This window comes from Megascapheus bottae, chromosome 13 (assembly GCF_031878675.1).
Source record: "Megascapheus bottae isolate mThoBot1 chromosome 13, mThoBot2.hap1, whole genome shotgun sequence".
NCBI classification, from domain to species: domain Eukaryota; kingdom Metazoa; phylum Chordata; class Mammalia; order Rodentia; family Geomyidae; genus Megascapheus; species Megascapheus bottae.
Window position 1 is genome coordinate 2,591,154 of NC_143521.1, and position 22,679 is coordinate 2,613,832.

General features: G+C 39.4%; 1 pseudogene; it reads left to right on the forward strand.

The window, feature by feature from the left end:
* Positions 1-1,663: 1,663 nt before the first annotated feature.
* LOC150055416 (pre-mRNA-splicing factor ATP-dependent RNA helicase DHX16 pseudogene) lies at positions 1,664-21,582 on the forward strand (annotated as a pseudogene).
* Positions 21,583-22,679: the final 1,097 nt, after the last annotated feature.

Sequence of the window (22,679 nt, forward strand, 5' to 3'; positions counted from 1 at the left end):
TTACCTGCCCACAGGGCACCTCTATCCCCTTGTTGGCTTAACTGCATACCTAAAGGTATAAATTACCAAAACTACAACAAATTTTTGAAGGAATTTGTATTTACTAGCTACAGCCTTAATATTTTTCTACCCTTCATAGTGTGAAGTATAGAACCATGTTTATTTATATTTTCTGTCATCCAGCAGCCAACACAATCACACTCTAGCCACACAAGACTCAGCTGAGTTCAGTATACTCTAAAACTGTGAATTGTTTTCTGTTTTATTTTCATTTGCCATATAAATAGCTTCATTTGAATGTGAACAACTCAGTTTTTTGCTCACTGAAGAAAGCATAACCTATCCACTCCTGAATACTGGGTTCCAAATGCTTTACTTGCATTATCTCCTTTAGTAGACAAGAAATCTTGTGGAAGGAGCCACAATTATCACTGATTATATTACTCACATACCAGAAGTGAAAATTAAGCAGAGTCAAGTAAAATAATCCTTTTAGAATTAGACATGCTAACAACTCTGCAGCATGTGTTGTCACCCTGATAATATGACTGTAAAATCTGTCTAATCACTACATAATAACCTTTCTAAAGAAACAAGTGTGACTAACATTTTCAAACCTCTCATACACCCTAAGTGCTCTTAATATGGGTCAGTTGTTTAGATACCAAAGCACAAAGGTATAAAGGAATGTTCCAGAATTATTTTGTCAAATTAAACTTGAATCCATGAAAGAATGAGCATCCTCACCCTGACTAACTCCAGCTTTTCTAGAGAAAGCTCTGACTTGGGAGCAGAACCAGGGTAGTACTTCCTACAGCTTCCATTCTGAAAATATCTGACCTGTCTGAAAACTTTTGCTGTGACCATGGCAACCCCTGTCTTCCAGCTGTGTCACACCTGCAATCTATCATGACAAGAACATTTCCTGCTAGCTAAGGAACTGTTCATTTCTAGAAATAGTGATTTCAGCAGGATAGATAGTCCCCAAGCTATTACCTAGGATTTCAGATGGACAAATTTTAGCTACCTCATGACTATTCTTCAGGAATGAAATAACAGAGGAAGATGAGGAGACTGAAATACCTAAAAAAATAAACACAATTGGGATTTAATATGATTTCTGCAGGACTCTTGCAAACAAAGCTAAAGCTGAGGTTTTGTTTTTCTTTCTTTTCTTTTGTGTCTTAGATTAGCCAATCTACTAGATCAGGAAATTTATATTGAATCAATGGCAAAGCACCTTGTCATTAAATTTTTTTAAAACTTACACCTTCCAGAGCAGTTATTTTCTAGTTTGATGAGTATGAAAATCACCCAAATTGTTATTTAGAAAGCAGATTGCAGGCTCCCTCCTTTGTGAAGAGCAATGTTCATTATGTATAAATTGAAGCATATATAGACCCACTGGAATTTGGAATGATTCTCTGTAACAATTCAAACTATAATCACTTTCAAATTTTTAATTATTCAATGTTATTAATCTCCCTCAGTGTTGACCTAGTTCCCTGCTATTGCATAAACTGTAGGGTGCATATACATTAAAAGGAAATTGCTCAAAAGCCAGGAATATAATTACACTGATTCTGTTTCCCACTTCAAACAGATGCTTTCCACCAAACTTCATACTTTCCCATAGGGCATTTATAAGTATGGAGAGTTGAAAATGGGCCACACAGCTGCAAATACTCCATCCAGTAAACTTAATCTAGTCTTCATGATGCTGGAAAAGTGGGAGGTTGGAATCCTGAAACAAGGGAGAATAATTTGGAATTTGAGAAAATTTTCCAGAGAGAAGAGAGAGGAAGGAGAAAACTAGATGGATAGTTAATTGACCATGGTGGTTAGGGAAAGAAAATGGTGACTGAAGCAGAGGTCAACATGGTAGGGGGATTGAGAGGACTGAGGCCTACAGAAATGTCTGTCTTCTTTCCAACAGGCCATGAATTCTCTAAAACTTGGTACATGTGCCTTACAAAAGACAACAGTGAGAGTGGACGCCTCCCACTTCTGTGCTTGTGCTCTGAAGTGTGTGATCCAGTCAGAAGAGTGTTAGTGGTCGCAGAGCCACTGTTCAACCAATCAGACCAATGATATACCCCTCCAAAAAGCAGACAAATGGGGTCTAGGGTGTTTGGCAGGCCCAAACAAAGACAATGAAGATAACCAACTCTAAGTTTTCCCTCTCTTCTGAGTGCTTCATTTTCCTATTATTTAACTCCTGAATAAACTTGCTTCAAACACTTTCTTTCAATTCATTAATTAGTCAAGAAGACACACTAGGCCATTCGTGGTACCTTCTAGCACTCCCACACCAGCTGGGGGAGCTGAGCCATGAAGAGAGCAAGGACTCCGGTGTCTGGTTTGCCGAAACTTGAGTAGGTTGCCCCACCTCATTTGGGGTTTGGTTTGCTCACAAGGGGATGTAATGGGATGCAGCGTGCAATGGAGTAAAATAAGCTGGCACAACTGGCATTACACACTTGCCTTGAGTAACAACTGTTACCAAAAGAAAAAGGCAGCAAATTTCCAGCTCTGATCTTTGACGTGAGAAATATCATTCACGTTTCTAACCTCTTCAGCTACATCCATGGAATGTATCTCATTATTCAGCATAACACTCCTGCCATACTAGTTAGTAAGACTCCCCACATGCTCAGGCCTGTAATCCTAGTTACTCAGGAGGCTGAGATTTGAGTATCATGGTTCAAGACCAGCCCAGGCACTAAAGTGCCAATTAACCACCAGAAAACTGTGATTCAAGAGGTAGGGTGGTAGCTAGCCTTGAGCTGAAGAGCTCAGGGACAGCACCCAGGCCCAGAGTTCAAGTCCCACAACTGACAATAAATAAATAAATAAATAAATAAATAAATAAATAAATAAATAAATAAATAAATAAATAAATGACTCAGGCTGGGAGTTTGGCCTAGTGGTAGAGTGCTTGCCTAGCATGCACAAAGACCTGGGTTTAATTCCTCACTACCACATACATAGAAAAACGCTGCTGTGGAGATTTACAATAGAACAAAACCTAGATACTTAAGGCCATATAGTATGACGCTAAATGAAAGGACCTCCAGAATACAGAAATAAAATCCATATAGTGAGTGATTGTTGTCCTTAATGTACTATGTTATCTCTCTTCTCTTTGGCTGTCCCTTGGTTATCTCATATTTTTACAGTATTTCACTGATATATTGTATATATGCTTGATTGGTTATTTGAAATCAGATAAGGAAGGGGGGGAAAATGACATGGGGGGGCGGGAATGGGGACCATGACATGAGAAAGGGTATGTGAAGTAATGCACCTTCTATCTGGCAAATATATATAACCCTTCTATTAATTACAACAAAAATATATAAAAATAGAAATAGAAAAAAAAAAAGAAAAAAGCTGCTGTGGTCAAGTGGTAGAGCACTAGCCTTAAAAAAAAAGTCCAAGGACAGTGCCCAGGCCATGAGTTCAAGCTGCATGACTGACAAATAAATAAATAAATAAATAAATAAATAAATAAATAAATAATTTAAAAGACTCGGAAGTGGTGCTGTGGTTCAAGGGGTAGGGCGGTAGCCTTGAGCTGAAGAGCTTAGGGACAGCACCAAGAAAGAAGAAAGAAAGAAAGAAAGAAAGAAAGAAAGAAAGAAAGAAAGAAAGAAAGAGAAAGAGAGAGAGAGAGAGAAAGGGAGAGAGAGAGAGAAAGGGAGACAGAGAGAAAGGGAGACAGAGAGAAAGGGAGACAGAGAAAGAAGGAAGGAAGGAAGGAAGGAAGGAAGGAAGGAAGGAAGGAAGGAAGGAAGGAAGGAAGGAAGGAAGGAAGGGGAAGGGAAAGAAGGGAAGGAAGGGAAGGGAGGGAAAGAAGGGAAGGAAAGGAAGAGAAGGAAGGGAAGGAAGGGAAGGAAGAGAAGGAAAGGAAGGAAGAGAAGGAAAGGAAAGAAAGGAAGGAAAAGAAGGAAGGACGGAAGGAAGGAAGGAAGGAAGGAAGGAAGGAAGGAAGGAAGGAAGTCCCCAGAACTTTGAGAGCAAGTTAATTGTCCATTTCCTCTACCAGTGATATCCAACAAAATTCCTGTTAGCAATTTCTCTTCAGTGACTTTCTCATTTTGTCCAAACATTAAAAATACCCAGCTGTCTATATAGACAGACCTAATATACTCTCTTTCTCATTTGCATAGCCTTTTCTAAATATTGCATAGAGCTTTCTTCTTTCTATGAGAATATCAATAACAAATTAATAGTTACACAATTCAAATTATATAACAAAGAAATTATCATACAATTTCAAAATTCCATAATCACAGCACAGGATCCTCTAATCTATTTCTGTTACATGCTGTGACAGTTTCAATTGAAGGACAGCTAAAAGGTTATGGAGAAGTGTCTCCTGAGGAAGGTGCAGCAGGCATCCATGGTACCCAGTTGTAAGAAGTGGCCAGAGTCCCTCTGCCCTGCTCACAAGTGCTTTACCCAGTAGGTTGCTTTCTAGAGTTCTGATCCAAGGACAACCTGATCAGCTAAGTGGACAGTTAGGGTACTAGGACACAAGATACCTAGTCAGGAGTGGAACCTCTAAGCTTCACCAAGACCCAATAGGCCCAGAGTCTTGAGAAAAGTCCAGCTGGAGTTAAACCAAACAGGACAAGGAAAAAGGTACCCACTCTCAAACTTCTCTTTGTCACTCCATTTTCCAACTCGGCAATCAGTGGCTGTCTTAATGAAACAAATGTAAATAAAGTCACTAAGAATCATATGTACAGAAGTGAACATCAGTAACCATCCAATTAAAAGGACTTCAGATTGTGAAAGTATGGGGAAAGAGACAAGAGTTGATGCAAGGTATGATGAAAAAGGCTGAGAAGGACAATCATGAGTTGAAAAAATAGCTTTGGCAGCATAAAAAGTTCCAGGTTAGTATGTGACACATACTTAGAACTTCTGTCAAAAATAAATAATCCAGAAGCAGTAGTTTATATTTATAATCTCAGCTATTTGGGATGAAGAGATCAAAAACATTACAGTTCAAAGTCAGCTAGGCAAAAAGTTAGTGTTACTTTCACTTCAGTGAAACAGCTGGTACTTGTAACACTCATTCATACTACAAGGGAAGTATGTTTAGGAGGCTGATAGGCTGAAAACCACCTTGGAAAATAGGTAAATCATTATTTAGTGCAATTCAGTGGTAGAAGGTAGAATGCTTGCCAAGCAACTATGGAGCCTTGAGTTAAAACCTCAGAGCCACCTAATATGCACGCATGCATGCATGCTTGGGTACACACACACATACATGCATGCATGCTTGGGTACACACATACATACATACATACATACATACATACATACATACATACATACATACATGGGATGAGGTCACTAGACTCATAGAAGTAGAGGAGGGTGTCTATTAGAATAGAAAGTAGAATAAATAGGAGATAATGTTTGAGTCACAAGCTGATACATTACAATGTTTTCAAAGGAGATTGTATGGTACAAATCAGAGAAAGATTACACTGTGCATAATTTATCAGGAAGACTTTTCATCTTATGCACCCCAGTCCCTTTTATATGAAAACATAATTTTTAAAAATCTCCAAAAGAATAAAAATGACCTCCAGCATGATACAACACAGGACCTTTGCAGATGGTCAGTCATAAATATTTATAACTTTGCCATTGGCAATTTACTTCTACTTCTTTTTCACCTTTGGTCTGAACATAGTCATTCGCAGGGTTTGGGGAGTTTTTTTTCTAAATCTTTAATTCTGATCACAATATTCTTGTACTAAGATATTTCTCTCTCCTACTGGATTATAATAAGCTCTTTGAGAGCAACAAAACACTATGTCCACATATTTAAGCACATTTAATAGACTGCCTTATGGGCATTATGTGAATAATTTATTTCCTGAAATTTATGCACAGTAATCATCTAGAAGCCAAATGGTCTCTGCCACTACATGGTAACAAAGGTTTTGGCATTCCTCCCATGATCAAATTCAACTTCACTAATTTGTTGAGAAGTCCAGGAACAGTTGTACCATTCTATGGAAGACTTGAGTTATGCAGAAGAAAAAAAGGAATCAAATGTGCAAAGATTAATTTTATGTATTGACTTGGACACAAAGTCACCAGATATGTGGTTCAACAGTATTCTGAGAGTGTCTGTGAAGAGATTCCTTGGTGTTATTAACATTTGAGTAGACTGAATGAGTGAAGCACAACTTTTCTCCCCGATATAGATAGCCTCATTCAATCTACTAAAAACTTGAATAAAATATCCAAGTGAAAAAGAATTCCTACTTTCCCTCTGCCTGACATTCTTGAATATTCCAAATTCTTCAGGCACTGATTCTCATGGGGCTCTGATGAGACCTACATTGTCTCAGTAAATGTCTGAAGGGATCCTAAAAAGAAGAGCATGTTGGCTCATGATTCTGGAGATACCCGTTGAATCAGGTGGCCCCACTGGTTTGGGCCTCTAGTAAGGGGCTCAGATGGCAATGGAAGGTAGATGTGTCAAAGCAATCTACTCACATTCTAAGAAGCAAAGGACAGAATGAGCTGCTATCCCACAATTCCCCCTTGAGACACATTCACATTACCTCCTACAACATGTTCCACATCACCACCATGGATCTTTGGGAAACACTATCCACACTCAACTTATAATATTTACCATCAGCTCTTCCTGGAGCCCATTTTGCCAACTGCTTAGACTTCTCAGCTTCAAAAATGGACTGAGAAGATTTGTTATAACAAATCTCTCCTCCAATTCCCACCTCTGATTTTAATCACTTGCTCCGTATTTTTCTTTCTCTTGATCAGTTGTTCTCCCACTCTTTTCTGCCATACATAGTCTTTCCTATGTGAAATAAAATTGCACAAATTTCAATGGGATTTGATTCCTTCATACCACATGTATAGAAAAAGCCAGACGAAATCCCAAGGACAGTGCTCAAGCCCTTTCAAGTCCTGGGACTGGCAAAAAAAAATGTAATAGAAAATGCACTTCTAGGCACTGTGTCTATGGTATGGAGCTATGATATGGTAACTCAAAAGACAACCAAAACTATAACTCCAATTTGAGGTAAAAATGACAGTCACCTTTCAAGCAACAGGCATCTGTTCCTGAGAAGGAAATCTACTATACCACTACTTTTTCCCTTGGAGCACATCTTTCTGTTTCCTTATGTGCCTTCAGCATCTTATCAATGAAACATAGAGCTACAAATATTTCCACACATTATCACTGAAAGGAGAAATCACCTTATCATACACGAAGAATTTTCTATACTTATTGTGAGCTGTAAAACATTGGTGAAGGAAGACTTATTTACAACAAAGGTCTTAAGTGCTGATTTGCAATTCCTACTGAGTTATCTGACATAAAAAGAAAAATAATTTGTGTGTGTGTGTGTGCGTGCGTGCGTGTGTGTGTGTGTGTGTGTGTGTGTGTGTGTGTGTGAGAGAGAGAGAGAGAGGGGAGGAGAAAGAGAGAGTGAGAGAGCACAAGTGCTGGGTACCAGTGGCTCACATGTATAATCCCAACAGGAGACTAATATCTGAGGATCAAGGTTCAAAGCCAGTCCAAGAAGGAAAGTCTGTGAGATTTTCATCTCCAATTAACCACCAAAAGCCTGGCAATGGAGTTATGACTCAAGTGGTAGCATGCCAGCCTTGAGCAGAAAAAACTAAGGAACCGTGCACAAGGACAAAGTTTAAACCCCAGGGCTGGCAAAGAGAAAGAGAAAGAGACATTAAGAAAAAGAGCTCACACAGTAATTTTATTGACACCTACAGTATAGATTCACAAATATGATATGCTTACACAGCCCACCTAAAAATTGCTTCCAGATAGTTCAGAATAATACTATCTTGATTGCTACTATTCCTTCATGGAAAAAAAAAACAGGAAAAATGTTATATCTCTTCTTTCTCACCTGTTTAGAGCTGTATGAAGAAAATTCTTTATGCAACAAACCCTGCCTCTATTAGTTTTATCTCATAGAAACATGTTTGGAACCCCTAGCTTGGAAAAAAATATTGCCCTCTGGGCTAAATAATTCTTTCTAGGAAAAAAATTGAAGCAGAACAATTTATTTCAGTTTACTTTGCAAATATGCAGCTTAGAAGAAATGAAAAGTAACTCCACAGGACATCTTTTCAAATACCAAAAGAAAACAGTGGATACTGTGCACACTAGTCTCTTAAGCAGTCCTTTAGAACAAAATATATTTTGGTCATATTACACAATTGCCTGCACAGAGCTGGAGGGAAAAAAAAAAGTCCTAAGATTCTGAGAGGTAATATAATGACAGCCAAAAACACAAATGCAAATGCTGTCTCAATTTAGGATTCAAGGTGTTGAGCCTTGGAAAACTATTTTAAATGAATCAAAATAGTGTCTAGTGACAGAAAAGACATCAAAACAGAGTAGGTAGTCCCAAGTATGGTTTTCTTCAAAAAAAAATGTAAGTTGATAACTTGCTATTTCTAAGTAACTTTTATGTATTATCTAAAACAAAAAGTTAATAGTCACTGAGTATTTTCTTTTGTCAACAGCTCAACGAAAGGGCACCATTTAGTGGTGGAGAAAGTTCTAAGTGTTTTCTTTCCTTGGTTCAAAGATGATGATCCACAAACAAAAAGCTAATGATTTACCAAAGGAATTCCACAAGAATGAGGCAGAATCAGGATTCAAAACAGATATCCAGAATACTGTGTGAAGTTCACAAATTTTTTTTGTTCAAGGAGGTGATATTTTAATCCATCCATGCAAGGAAATAATCTCTTCCAAGATCTCAGAAAGGTGATATATATAGTCTATCTATCCCATATGTACATACAATAATTAATGCAATGTCACACTCATTTTTACTGTATTTCTACAAAATCCCCATCAACAAGATAAACTAATTTTGGAGTTTATATCAGGAAAATTAAGGAAGTAGAGAATATTTTCTGCATGAAATAAGAAGCCAAGTCTGTCTAATGGATATATTTTTGTATCATTTTAACCCACATGTGTAGAAGAAAAATATGTAGGAAAAGGAAATGCACAGATAAATATAGAACATTAGTGTTTTAATCATATTTAACATTTGATTTAACCTGGCATCTAGATGGAACAAATTCCACTTTGAAATTTAGTGTCTGTTTTCTGTTTGCATCATAAAACACAGTAAAGTATGCTAAACTTTCATATTCGATCTAGATTGCCTGGGTCCTAATTCTGATTGAGTAACTGGAGAGAATATCTAACCTCATAATTTCCCTGTCAGTAAATTGTGAATGGTAAGACAACTTTCCTGCCTGATTATTCTATTAATTTTGAAGTGCCTTGCATTTATGAGACACAGTCTGAGTATAACCTAGTATACTTCTACAGCCAAGCCAAAACTACCTTTTAAATAGCCCATGATAATATGATTTTTACTCTGAAGATACTTTTACCAGTAAAAATTTGGAAAAACGTAACTTAGTTTTTTCTTTTAGTTTCTGGAGATACATGCAGCATTTCTAAAACAAGAACTATCACTATTAGTTTTCTCTCACAGATATTTGCCCTGAAATGCCTATGGACTAACTTGCCTGATAAAGAGTCATTTCTCTGAAGAGACAGAGAGAAAATCAGACAGACTAGACTGCAAAATTCAGAAAGAGTAGAGGAGGAGACTAAGACCTGTTAAGAGTTAACTAATACTTTCTTATAAAAAGATGGAAAGATTCTAACAAGTTAAATGCCCTAAGTAGAACCTATCACCACCCCAAAAAGAAGGTTTGATACTTTACTTCAATTTTAATTGTTTATTTTTTAAATAAAATCCAGTATCACACATTCACATATAAACATATTAAAATCTTTTTTTTTTCTCATCTGGGAGCTTGAACTCAGACCTGGGCACTGTCCCTGAGCTTCTTTTGCACAATGATAGCACTCTACCACTTGAGTTATCACATCACTTCCAGCTTTTTCTGCGTTATTAGAGGTAAGAGTCTCAAGGACCTTCCTGCCTGGGTTGGCTTCAAACTGTAACCTCAGATCTCTGCCTCCTGTAGCTATGATTACAGGCCTGAACAACCAGTGTCCAATTCATATCCAAATCTTAAAGTAACTTTCCTGTCTGTCAACAGAAACTTACTCACTAGTGTGTTGAACAGCAGTTTTGGGTCCTACTTTTAAGACTGTTTTTTTACGACTACTTTTTAAGACCATTTTTTTGCCAATCCTGGGGCTTGAACTCAGAGCCTGGACACTGTCCTTGAGTTTTCTCAAGGCTAGATCTCTACCACTTAAGCCATAGAACCAACTCTGGCTTTTTGTGAATGTATGTGGTTCCAAGGAATCAAACCAGAGCTTCATGCATGCTAGGCAATCACTCTACTACTAGGCCAACACTCCTAGCCCTAAGACTAATTTTAATACTCATCCATTGAGAAAAAGGTTACTATTTAAGCCCTTCACTTCTACTTTCCTCTCCTTCCCCTTCTTCTCTTCCTCCTCTTCCTTTGTTGTCCAAATTCTAAAATGATTTATGTACAGTTTCTAATCAAATTCATAATTGATCATTTCCATTTAGTAATTACTTTTGAAAGCTTATTATTAGACATTTCCTCGGGCTAAATTACAAGGTCTGCTCTGGATAAATCGAATGCAACTCCATTCTGGGTTCCATAGTATGGTCATTCTTAACAAGTCTTAGTCATCCTCCTCTTTTACTCTTTCTGAATTTTGCATTCTAGTCTGTCTGATTTTCTCTGTTTCTTCAAAGAAATGACTCTTTATCTGGTCATTAAACCTTGCTATGATACTAATTGACAATAAAGTCAACTACCAGAGCTTCAAGGTTGTTTCTTTGTTTGAAAGCCTATCATCATCTAAATGCCCAAATATCCAAACTTTACAATTTCCACTGTTTAAAAAAAATCCCTTCACTCTATTGCCCTTTATAGTTATCATTCTACTACTATCCAAGTCTTGAAAATGAGAAAATGATCACCATCTTCTTCAAGGCCATAATTATACTAGAGAAAATGAGATCAGCAAAGATTTACTGAAAAAATTTATAGCACAAAGTAATTATTCCTGGACAAAGAACATACTTTTGAACACATACTGGAAAAGAAAGGTGGTGTCTTGGATGATAATTATATCTTAAAGGGTCCTTGGGAAAATATTCCTGGGTTATAAATCTGGCAAAGATTTTTTAATATTAATTTTTTAAAAAGGCAAAAAGTAATTTCTAGTTTTCTAAAGTAAAGGCTCTAAAGAAAGCAAAGCAAAGGATCAAAAATCATGTCCTATTGGAGTAACCTGCTGCTTGCTATCTGCACTTCATCACATACACCCTCAGTGACACAAACAGTCAGAAGCCAGAGGGCGCCCAGCCCCACCCACTTGGAGGAAGTGGGGCGTGTCTCAGGACACCCTTGGCTGTCAGTCATCCCTATTTGATGACGTGGCTGCCACCACTCGATCTGTATTTAGTGAGCACAATTTGTGGAATAAAAGTAGATCTGCACCGAGAGTCTGGTCTCCGGAGTCTGTATTACTCATGGGCTCTGTCGCCATCTTAACCCCTCATGGACATCCGAGAAGGACAACAACAATGTCCTTTTCCATTTGCTATAATAGATTACTCTTTTTAAAAATGTACTGTACAGGGCCGGGAGTTTGGCCTAGTGGTTGAGTGCTTGCCTAGTATGCATGAAGACCCGGGTTCAAGTCCTCCGTACCACATACATAGAAAAAAGCCAAAAGTGGTGCTGAGGCTCAAGTGGTAGAATGCTAGCCTTGAGAAAGTCCAAGGACAGTGCTCAGGCCCTGATCTCAAGGCCAGGACTGGCAAAAAAAAATGTACTGTACAAAGGGGTTACAGCTATATAAATCAGAGTGCATTTCTTTTGGTTAGCTATCGAATTTGGTTGACCAGAATTGTATTGAGAAGTTTTGCACAATGTTCATCAAAGAAATGTGTCAATCGTTCTTCCTTTGATGAGCTCCTGTATGGTTTGGGGATGAGGGTTATTTATTCTAGCTTTATAGAATGAGTTTTTATAGAGAAATGTGTCTATAGTTTTCTTTCTTTGATGAGCTCCTATGTGGTTTGGGGATTAGGTTTATCCTGGCTTTATAAAATGATCTTTTGCTTTTAATTTCATTGAAGAATTTGAGGAATAGTGGAATAGAGTGAGTTCTCCTTTGAAAGTCTTACAGAATTTAGCTGTGATTCCATATAGTCCAAGGGTTTTCTTGGATGTGAGGTCTTTTATTGTCATTTCTATTTCACTACTTGTTAGAGGCCAATTTATTTGGTTTAAATATTCTTAGTATGGGAATTTAAATATTCTCTATGAATTCTTGCATTTCTTCCAGATTCTCCAATTTGTTAGCATAAAGATTCGCAAAATGTTCCCTTATAAGGTTCTGAATCTTGTTTGTTTATGTCATGATGTTCCTACGGTCATCTCTGATTTTATTTATGTAGGCATTTTGTCTTCTTCTTTCAGTCAGACTTGCTAAAGATTTGTCAAATTTGTTTCTTTTTTTGGCTTTTTTCATATATTTTTATTGTAATTAATAGAAGGGTTACATTATGTTCGCCAGACAGAAGGTGTATTACTTCACATACATTGATACCCTTTCTCATGTCTTGGTCCCCATTTCCCTCCCCCCCACCCCATCCTGCATCTTGTTTTCCACCCTTCCCTATCCAATTTCAAATAACCAAATACGCATATATCCAATATATCAGATAACAAAGTGAAATACTGTAACAATATGAGGTAACCAAGGGACAGCAAAAGAGATGAGAGATAACATAGTAGATTAAGGATAACAGTCACTCATTATATGGCTTTTATTTACTTATCTTGGAGTTCATTACATTTAGTGTCATACTATTTGGCCTAATGTCTCTAGATTTTGTTCAATTGTAAATCTCTGCTAGGAGAGCTCAAGGTTTCTACTGATAACGACAAATGAGGGAGACTATTGGGCCTATGTTCCTTTGAGACTGGCTTACTTCACTTAATATGATTTTTTTCTAAATCTTTCCATTTCCTTATAAATGGGGCGAGGTCGTTCCAAATTTGTTTCTTTATTTTAAAGAACCCTGCAACTTTTCTGTGTTCAATCTTTCTGTTTTTTAAAGTCTCTTAGCCATTTATCTCTGATTGAATTAAAAGTATTTCTTTCCAAGAAAAATGTAAAAAGTTCTGCCACTGGGTGGAAGACTCTGTGTATATCTGTTAAGCCCAGGTGGGCTATGGTGTCATTTAAGTAGATGGTGTCTTTGCTTAATTTTTCTTGAGTTGACCTGTCATTTGTTGAGAGTGGTGTACAAACTCTCTTAGAATTACAGAACAAGATAGAGTCAAACACAATCATAGTGGGAAATCTCAGTACACCACTCTCAACAAATGACAGGTCAACTCAATAAAAATTTAGCAAAGACAACATCTACTTAAATCACACCACAGCCCAGCTGAGCTTAACAGATATACACAGAGTCTTCCACGCAAAGGCGAAACTTTTCACATTTTTCTCAGCAGCACATGGAACACATTCCAAAATAGATCATATAATACTTCATACAGAAAACTTAAGGAGATACAAGAGAACTGATGTAGTCCCATGCATTCTATCAGACCACAGTGGAGTCAGACTAATTTTGAACAATGCAGTCAAAAGTCAAAAAACATTCAATCACTTATAAACTAAACAACACACTTCTGAATAACTCCTGGATAACAGATCAGATCAGAAATGAAATTAAAAACTTCCTTGAATGTAATGAAAATCTAGAAATATCACAAAGTAACTTATGGGACACAGGAAAGGCAGTTCTAAGGGGCAACTTTATCGCACTAGGAGCACATATTAAAAAGACAGAAGAAGAGGATGTAAATAACCTAAAAAAAACCTGAAACACTTAGAAGAGCAAGAAAAAGTTAATTCTAAAACAACTAGAAAGACAGAAATAACAAAAATAAAATCAGAAATATCAGAGATTCAAATAAGATCTACTATACACAAAATTGTTAAATCAAAAATTTGGTTCTAGGCCTGAAGACCAATGGAATAGAACTAAGGACCCAGAATAAGGACCAAGAATCACAACAAATCAGAGAAAGGCTGGATAAGTGGGACTGCATTAAACTGCAGAGCTTTTGTATGGCAAAGGATATAGCTAGTAAATTAATTAGGAAGCCTACAGAGTGGGAGAAGATCTTCACCAACCAAACAACGGACAAAGGCCTCATATCTAAAATATATCAACAACTCAAAAATTGAATCACTCCAAAACTAATCTCCAAAGAAACAACCATCCCATTAAAAAATGGGCCAAAGACTTAAAGAGAGTCTTCTCTGAAGAAGAAACAAAAATGGCCTATAGACACATGAAGAAATGCTCAACATCTCTGGTCATAAAAGAAATGCAAATCAAAACAACTCTAAGATTCCACCTCACTCCAGTTAGAATGGCCAGGATAAGGAAAACGAATAATAACAGATGCTGGAGGGGATGTGGCCAGGAGGGATCACTACTACACTGTTGGTGGGAATGCAAACTCATTCAACCACTATGGAAAGCAGTGTGGCAGTGCCTCAAAAGGCTAAACATAGAACTCCCCTATGACCCAGAAATTCCACTACTTGGCATTGACCCAACCATCCAGAAATAAGGGCATACTAAATCCACTAGCACAACAATGTTCATTGCAGCACTATTCACCATAGCAAAGATATGGAGCCAACCTAGATGTCCCTCAGTTGATGAGTGGATCAACAAGTTGTGGTATTTGTACACAATGGAATTCTATGCTGCTGTCAGAAAGAATGGCATCGCCCCATTTGTTAGGAAATGGAAAGACTTAGAAAAAAATCATATTAAGTGAAGTAAGCCAGACTCAAAGGAACTTAGGCTCAATGGTTTCCCTCATTCGTCATAATCAGTAGAAACCTTGGGCTCTACTAGCAGAGATCTGCAATACAGCAAAATCTTGATACATAAGGCCATATAGTATGAAGCTAATTAAAAGGACCTCCAGGATATTGGAACAAAAGCCATATAACGAATGATTGTTGTCCTTAATGTACTATGTTGTCTCTCATCTCCGATGCTGTCCCTTGGTTATCTCATATTGTTATAGTAGCTCACTTTGTTATCTGATATATTGAATTTATTTGTATTTGGTTATTTGAAATTTGATAGGGAAGGGGGGAAAACCAAGACGGGTGGGGGTATGGTGGGAGGAGGGAAATGGGTACCAAGACATGTGAAATGGTATCAATGTATGTGAATCAATGCACCTTCTATCTGGCAAATATCATGTAACCCTTTTACTAATTACAATTTTAAAAAATGCAAAAAAAGAAATTTTGTTCTTTGAAAGAGTCAACAAAATAGACACCCCTAGCAAGATTAATCAAAAAAAGGAAAGGGGAGACTCAAATAAACAAGATTAGAGACCAACGGGAACAATCACAACTGATTCCCAAGAAATCCAGTCCATAAAGAATAGGTACTACCAGGGCCTATATTCAAAGAAACAAGAAAATCTATTAGAAATGGATGATTTCTTAAATAAATATAGGCTACCCACACTGAACAACAATGAGGTAAACAAATTGAACAGACCAATTTCTTACAACGAAATTGTGGAAGCAATTAGGGAAATGCCAACCAAAAAAAGCCCAGATCCAGAGGGATTCACTGCGGAATTCTACAAGACATTTAAAGATGAAATAACACCTATACTCTTGAAACTCTTCTGAGAAATAGAAACAGAAGGAGCAATACCAAACTCATTTTATGAAGCTAATATTGCTCTCATCCCCAAACCAGGGAAAGACGAACCAAAAAAAGAAAACTACAGACCTATTTCTCTAATCAATACAGACACAAAACTCCTCAATAACATACTAGCCAACAGAATCCAGAAACAATTTAAAAAAATCATACACTATGATCAAGTAGGCTTCATCCCACAAATGCAAGGGTGGTTTAACATTCGCAAATCAATCAATGTAATACATCATATCAATAGAGTTAAGGATAAGAATCATATGATAATTTCTCTGGACGTGGAGAAGGCATTTGACAAAATACAACATCCATTCATGTTGAAAGCACTAGAAAAAATAGGAATAAGAGGTACATTCCTCAAAATAGTGAAAGCCATATATGAAAAACCTACAGCCAGTATTATATTAAATGGTAAAAGACTGGAACCATTCACCTTAAAATCAGAAACTAGACAGGGATGCCCACTCTCTGCACTTCTCTTAAATATAGTGCTGGAACCCTTAGTCAGAGCAATAAGGCAAGAAAAGGACATCAAAGGGATCCACATAGGGAAAGAAGAAATTAAACTATCCCTATTCGCAGACTACATGATCCTCTACTTGAGTGACCCAACAAACTCCACTCCCAAACTTCTAGACTTAATAAACCACTTTAGCAAAGTGGCAGGATACAAAATTAACCTTCAGAAGTCAGTATCCTTCTTGTACACCAACAATACACAAACAGAAGGCCAAATCAAGAAAATGATCCCATTCACAATAGCCCCCAAAAGAGTAAAATACTTAGGAATATACTTAACCAAAGATGTAAAGGAATTATTCAATTAAAACTACAAAAGCCTAATGAAAGAAATTGAAGAGGATACTAGGAAATGGAAAGACATCCCATGCTCATGGCGAGGGAGAACCAACATAGTGAAAATGGCTATACTGCCAAAATTGATATACAAATTCAATGCAATCCCCATCAAAATCTCAAAGACATTCTTTACAGAAATAGAAGATATAATCCAAAGATTCATATGGAACAAGAAAAGACCTAGAATAGCCAAAACAATTCTAGGCAAAAAGAGCAATGCTGGTGGTATTACAATACCACACTTCAAACTCTGCTATAGAGCCATAATAACAAAAACCACTTGGTATTGGCACAAAAACAGACCCGAAGATCAGTGGAACAGAATAGAAGACCCAGAAATAGAACCACATACCTATAGGCAACTTGTATTTGAAAGGAGCCAAAGATAACAATGGAACTAACACAGTCTATTCAATTATTGGTGCTGGCAAAACTGGGCAGCCATATGCAGAAAACTAAAAATTGACCCTAGCCTTTCCGTGCACAAGCATTAACTCAAAGTGGATCAAAGACCTCATCGTCAGACTGTAAACAGTGAAACTGCTACATGATAAAGTAGGAGAGACACTGGAACTCATAGGCACAGACAAAAGATTCCTGAACAGAATCCCAGCGTCACAACAGATTGGAGAGAGACTCGATAAATGGGACTACCTAAAAATAAAAAGTTTCTGTACAGATAAAAACATAGTCGCAAAAGTAGAGAGACAGCCAACCAACTGGGAAAAGATATTCACCAACAATACATCTGACAAATGCTTAATATCCAGTATCTACAGGGAACTCAAGAAACTAATCCCTCCCCAAACCCAATAAACCATTCACTAAATGGGCAAGGGAACTAAAGAGAGACCTATCAGAAGAAGAGATTAAAATGGCAGAAAAACATATGAGAAAATGTTCTTCATCTATGGTCATAAAGGAATTGCAAATAAAAACAACCCTAAGATACTACCTTACCCCAACAAGAACGGCCAAGATTTTGAACTCAGACAATGACAATTGCTGGCGGGGTTGTGGAGAAAAAGGAACCCTACTACACTGCTGTTGGGAATGTAGACTAGTTCAGCCACTCTGGAAAGCAGTGTGGAGGTTTCTTAAAAACTGAAAATAGACCTTCCCTATGATCCGTCCATACCACTTCTGGGCATCTATCCTAAACATCATGACCCAAGATATTATAAGGACATCTGCTCTGCTATGTTTATCTCTGCACTATTCATAATAGCCAGGCAATGGAAACAACCCAGATGCCCTACTGCAGATGAATGGATACAGAAAATGTGGTATATATACATAGCCAACAGACAAGATAAAATAATGGCATTTGCAGGGAAGTGGATGAATCTAGAGCAAATCATGTTGAGTCAGACAAGTCAAGACCTAAGGAACAAAAGGCGCATGGTATCCTTAATATGTGGCTATTAAATCCAAAGAGTACAAGAGCGAGGACTCAATAACTGCATACCCAAAGCTATGGACACAGTAATGGAAATATAAATATAACTATATAGACATAAAAACCTATGACTCTATAGAAGTAATGTTTTATTTCATAAATTAATGTTTCTATGACATATAAACCCTTAGCCCAATTTTGATTAAGTTCTAAATACTAAGTCCCAGTGATTGTAAATAGAGATTCCCTCCTTGAACACTTGTTTGTTAAACTTGTCATTTAAAATATGATGTAAAAATCAACATTAATAATTTATTTAATAAAAAAATTTGAAAATGTTAAAAAAAAATCCCAAGCCAGTCACCTATGGCTCATGCCAATAATCTCATCTACTTAAGAGGCTTAGATCTGAGGATTGTGGTTCAAACGCAGGCCAGGCAGGAAAGCCTAGTGAGACTCGTTAATCACCAAGAAGCCATGTGACATTTTGTATGTAAATGATAGACTACTGCATCCTCTACCAAACTAAAGGAGTTCCTCATCGCCAACGCGCAACGCTACGCCTCCGCCGAGGAGTTCCTGCAGCGCCTGTAAGACTTGCTGGACCTGAGCGCAGCCGTGCCACACTTCGCCATCCAGCTGTGGCAGAAGGTACCACGGAAGCCAGTGGTAGAAAAGCCAGCTCGGGTAGCAGTGCGAGAGGCTCGAGCCCTGCTAGAGAAGAACAGATCTTATAAGTTGTTGGAAGATGGTGAAGAGAGCAGTGAGGAAACTGGGAATCAGAGTAAGAGCAGCCTCCAGAAAAAGGGTAAAAAATGGAAACATCTCAGGAAGAAGCACTGTGATGATGAGGAGGAAGAAGAGGAAGATATTTCTAAAGAAAGGAAAAGGAAGACAGGGGAGCATGAAGAACAGACACAGAAAGCAGAATCAGAGGACACGTGGGAGCGGAGAGAACGAGAGCGCCTTCAGGACCTGGAAGAACGCGACGCCTTTGTGGAGCGAGTGCGTCAGCGGGACAAGGCTCGGATTCGCAATGTCCTGGAGCGCTCAGACAAGAAGGCTGATGAAGAGGCTCAGAAGCGCCTCAAGATGGCTGAAGAAGACCGGAAAGCCGTGGTCCCTGAGCTGCGGAAGAAATCCCGCTGAGAGTACCTGGCCAAGCGGATCGAGAGAATCTGGAGGACTTGGAAGCAGAGCTGGCTGATGAGGAGTTCCTCTTTGGAGATGGGGAGCTCTGCCACCATGGATGCCAGGAGCTCAAATACAAGCGGTGAGTACGGGATCTGGCCCGCAAATACCAGGCAGCCGGTGAGCAAGAGAAACTGGAGGCCACCAACCGCCACCACATGCCCAAGGAGACCAGGGGACAGCCAGCTCGAGCTGTGGACCTAGTGGAAGAGGAATCGAGTGCTTCTGGAGAAGAGCAGCGGCGATGGGAGGAGGCCCGGATTGGGGCAGCATCACTGACATTTGGGGCTCGAGATGCTGCCTCCCAGGAGCGGAAGTATCAGCTAGTGCTGGAGGAGGAGGAGACCATCGAGTTTGCCTGTGCCACTCAGCTTCAGGGTGATGAGGAGCCTTCAGCTCACCCTCCATCAGGAAAGGCCCAGCAGAAGGAGGCCATCCAGGCTGTCCGTTGCAGCCTCCCTGTGTTCCCATTCCGAGAGGAGCTCTTGGCTGCCATTGCTAATCACCAAGTCCTCATCAATGAAGGGGAGACCGGCTCAGGGAAGACTACCCAGATCCCACAGTACCTGTTTGAGAAGGGCTACACAAAGAATGGTATGAAAATCGCCTGCACCCAGCCCCGGTGAGTGGCAGCCATGAGTGTGGCCGCCAGAGTGGCCCAGGAGATGGGTGTAAAACTTGGGAATGAGGTTGGTTACAGCATCTACTTTGAGGACTGCACGTCGAGGCGAACAGTCTTCCACTACATGACAGACAGGATGCTTCTCCGAGAATTCCTCTCTGAACCCGACCTCGCCAGCTACAGCGTGGTGATGGTGGATGAAGTTCATGAACGGACCCTGCACACAGACATTCTCTTTGGGCTGATCAAGGATGTGGCTCGCTTCCAGCCTGAGCTCAAGGTCCTGGTAGCTTCTGCCACACTGGACACTGCTCGGTTTTCTGCCTTCTTTGATGATGCCCCTATGAGGCTCCAGTGGCTGACTACTGGGAAGCCTGTTTTGTCTGTGCTGCAGATCCGTGTGACACAGTCCCCTGGAGACATCCTGGTGTTCCTGACTGGACAGGAGGAATTTGAGGCTGCTTGCAAGATGCTCCAGGTTCGCTGCTGCCGACTGGGCTCCAAAATCCAGGAGCTCCTGGTGCTGCCCATGTATGCCAACCTGCCCTCTAACATGCAGGCCCGAATCTTCCAGCCCACACCTCCTGGGGCCCGAAAGGTGGTTGCAAAGACTTCACTCACCATCGAGGGCATCATTTATGTAGTGGATTCCGGGTTCTGTAAGCAGAAGAGCTACAATCCCCGCACAGGCATGGAGTCGCTCACTGTCACACCCTACAGCAAGGCCTCAGCCAATCAACGTGCTGGGCGAGCAGGTCGAGTGGCTGCAGGGAAGTGCTTCCGCCTGTACCCAGCCTGGGCCTATCACCATGAGCTGGAAGAGACCACAGTGCCTGAGATCCAGAGGACCAACCTGGGCAATGTTGTGCTGCTGCTTAAGAGCTTAGGGATCCATGACCTGGTGCACTTTGACTTCCTAGACCCTCCACCATATGAGACCCTGTTGCGGGCTTTGGAACAACTGTACGCTCTAGGAGCCCTCAATCACCTTAGAGAGCTCATCACGACTGGTCGAAAGATGGCAGAGCTGCCTGTGGACCCCATGGTATCTAAAATGATCTTGGCCTCTGAGAAGTATAGCTGTTCAGAGGAGATCCTGACAGTGGCTGCCAGGCTTTCTGTCAACAACTCCATCTTCTACCGGCCTAAAGACAAGGTTGTCCATGCTGACAATGCCCGTGTCAACTTCTTCCTCCCTGGTGGAGACCACCTGGTTCTGCTAAATGTGTATACACAGTGGGCTGAGAGTGGCTACTCCTCCCAGTGGTGCTATGAGAACTTTGTACAGGTCAGATCCATGTGCTGAGCCCGGGATGTGCGGGAACAGCTGGAAGGGCTCTTGGAGCGTATGGAAGTTGGGCTGAGCTCCTGCCAGGGGGACTACATCCGGGTCCGCAAGGCCATCACTTCTGGTTACTTTTACCACATAGCATGGCTGACACCTACTGGCTACCGAACAGTGAAGAAAAGGCACGAAGTGGTCATTCCTCCCAACTCCTCCCTCTTTAAAGAGCAGCTGCCCCGCTGGTTGCTATACCATGGAGTTGTCTTGACCAGCAAGGCGTTCATGAGACAGGTGTTGGAGATTGAGAGCAGTTGGCTTCTGGAAGTAGCTCCCCACTTCTACAAGGCCAAGGAGGTCGAAGATTCCCACACAAAGAAAATGCCCCCCCAAAATAGGCAAGACACACCAAGAACTGGGCTAGAGAAAAGGACAAATGGGAAGGAACACAAACAGACCTTGATACCAGCACCTTTTCTTTCTGTACATTGTTTAATACCTGTTAAATAAAATTATTTTTGAATAAAAAGTATTTGTTTCCTCTACTGATTTGGGATTTGCCTCATTGCTCATTTTCAAGGGGTCTGGATGTGTAATTAAAATGTTCTGGTTTCTCCAGTTTGTTGATGTTATGCATTAATAGGAACAAATTTTACTCTGTGTACTGTTTTTATTGTGTCCCAGAGGACCTGGGTATTTTGTGTGTTCATATTTGATAAATTCCATAATCATTTGAATTTCTGTTCTGATCTCTTCAATGGCTCCCTGTTGATTCAAGTGTGTTGTTCAGTTTCCATGAGTTACAGAACTTGCCATGGTGGCTTGTGATGATGAAGTCTAAATTTATTCCATTGTGTTCTAATAAATTGCAGGGAAAATTTTCAATATTTCTTAATTAGCACAGATTTGCGTTGTGAGCTAAAATGTCATCTATTTGGGGAGATGTTACATGTGCTGCTGAGAAGACCATATATTCTGATGCAGCTGGGTGAAATGCTCTGTAGACACTCTAGTTGATCCATGCAATTGTTTAGTTCGGAGTTGAGGTTTTGCTGGGTTGATCTATCCAAAGGTGACCATAGTGTGCTTGAGTCACCAATAATAAATATGTTTGTATTTATATGTGATTTTTTAGAAAAGTAGTGATTGATGGATTTCAGTGGTCCAGCATTTGGTATATAGACATTTAGGATTGTTATATCCTCCTGTAGGAGAGATCCATTAATTAATGTGTAATATCCTTTTTTATCTATTCTCACTAATTATAATTTGAAGTCAATTTTATCTTATATTAGGATTGAAACTCTGGTTGGCATATGGGGATCATTTGCTTGATAGATTTTATTCCAGACTTTCACTTTCAGTATATGTTTGTTTTTCTGGGCAAGGTGTGTCTCTTGAAGACAATAGATAGATGAATATTGCTTCTTGATCCAACTAGTAAATCCATGTTTTAATTGGAGAGTTAATTCTATTAATATTGAGTGTTAGGACTGAGAGTTGTTTGGTAGATCCCACCAT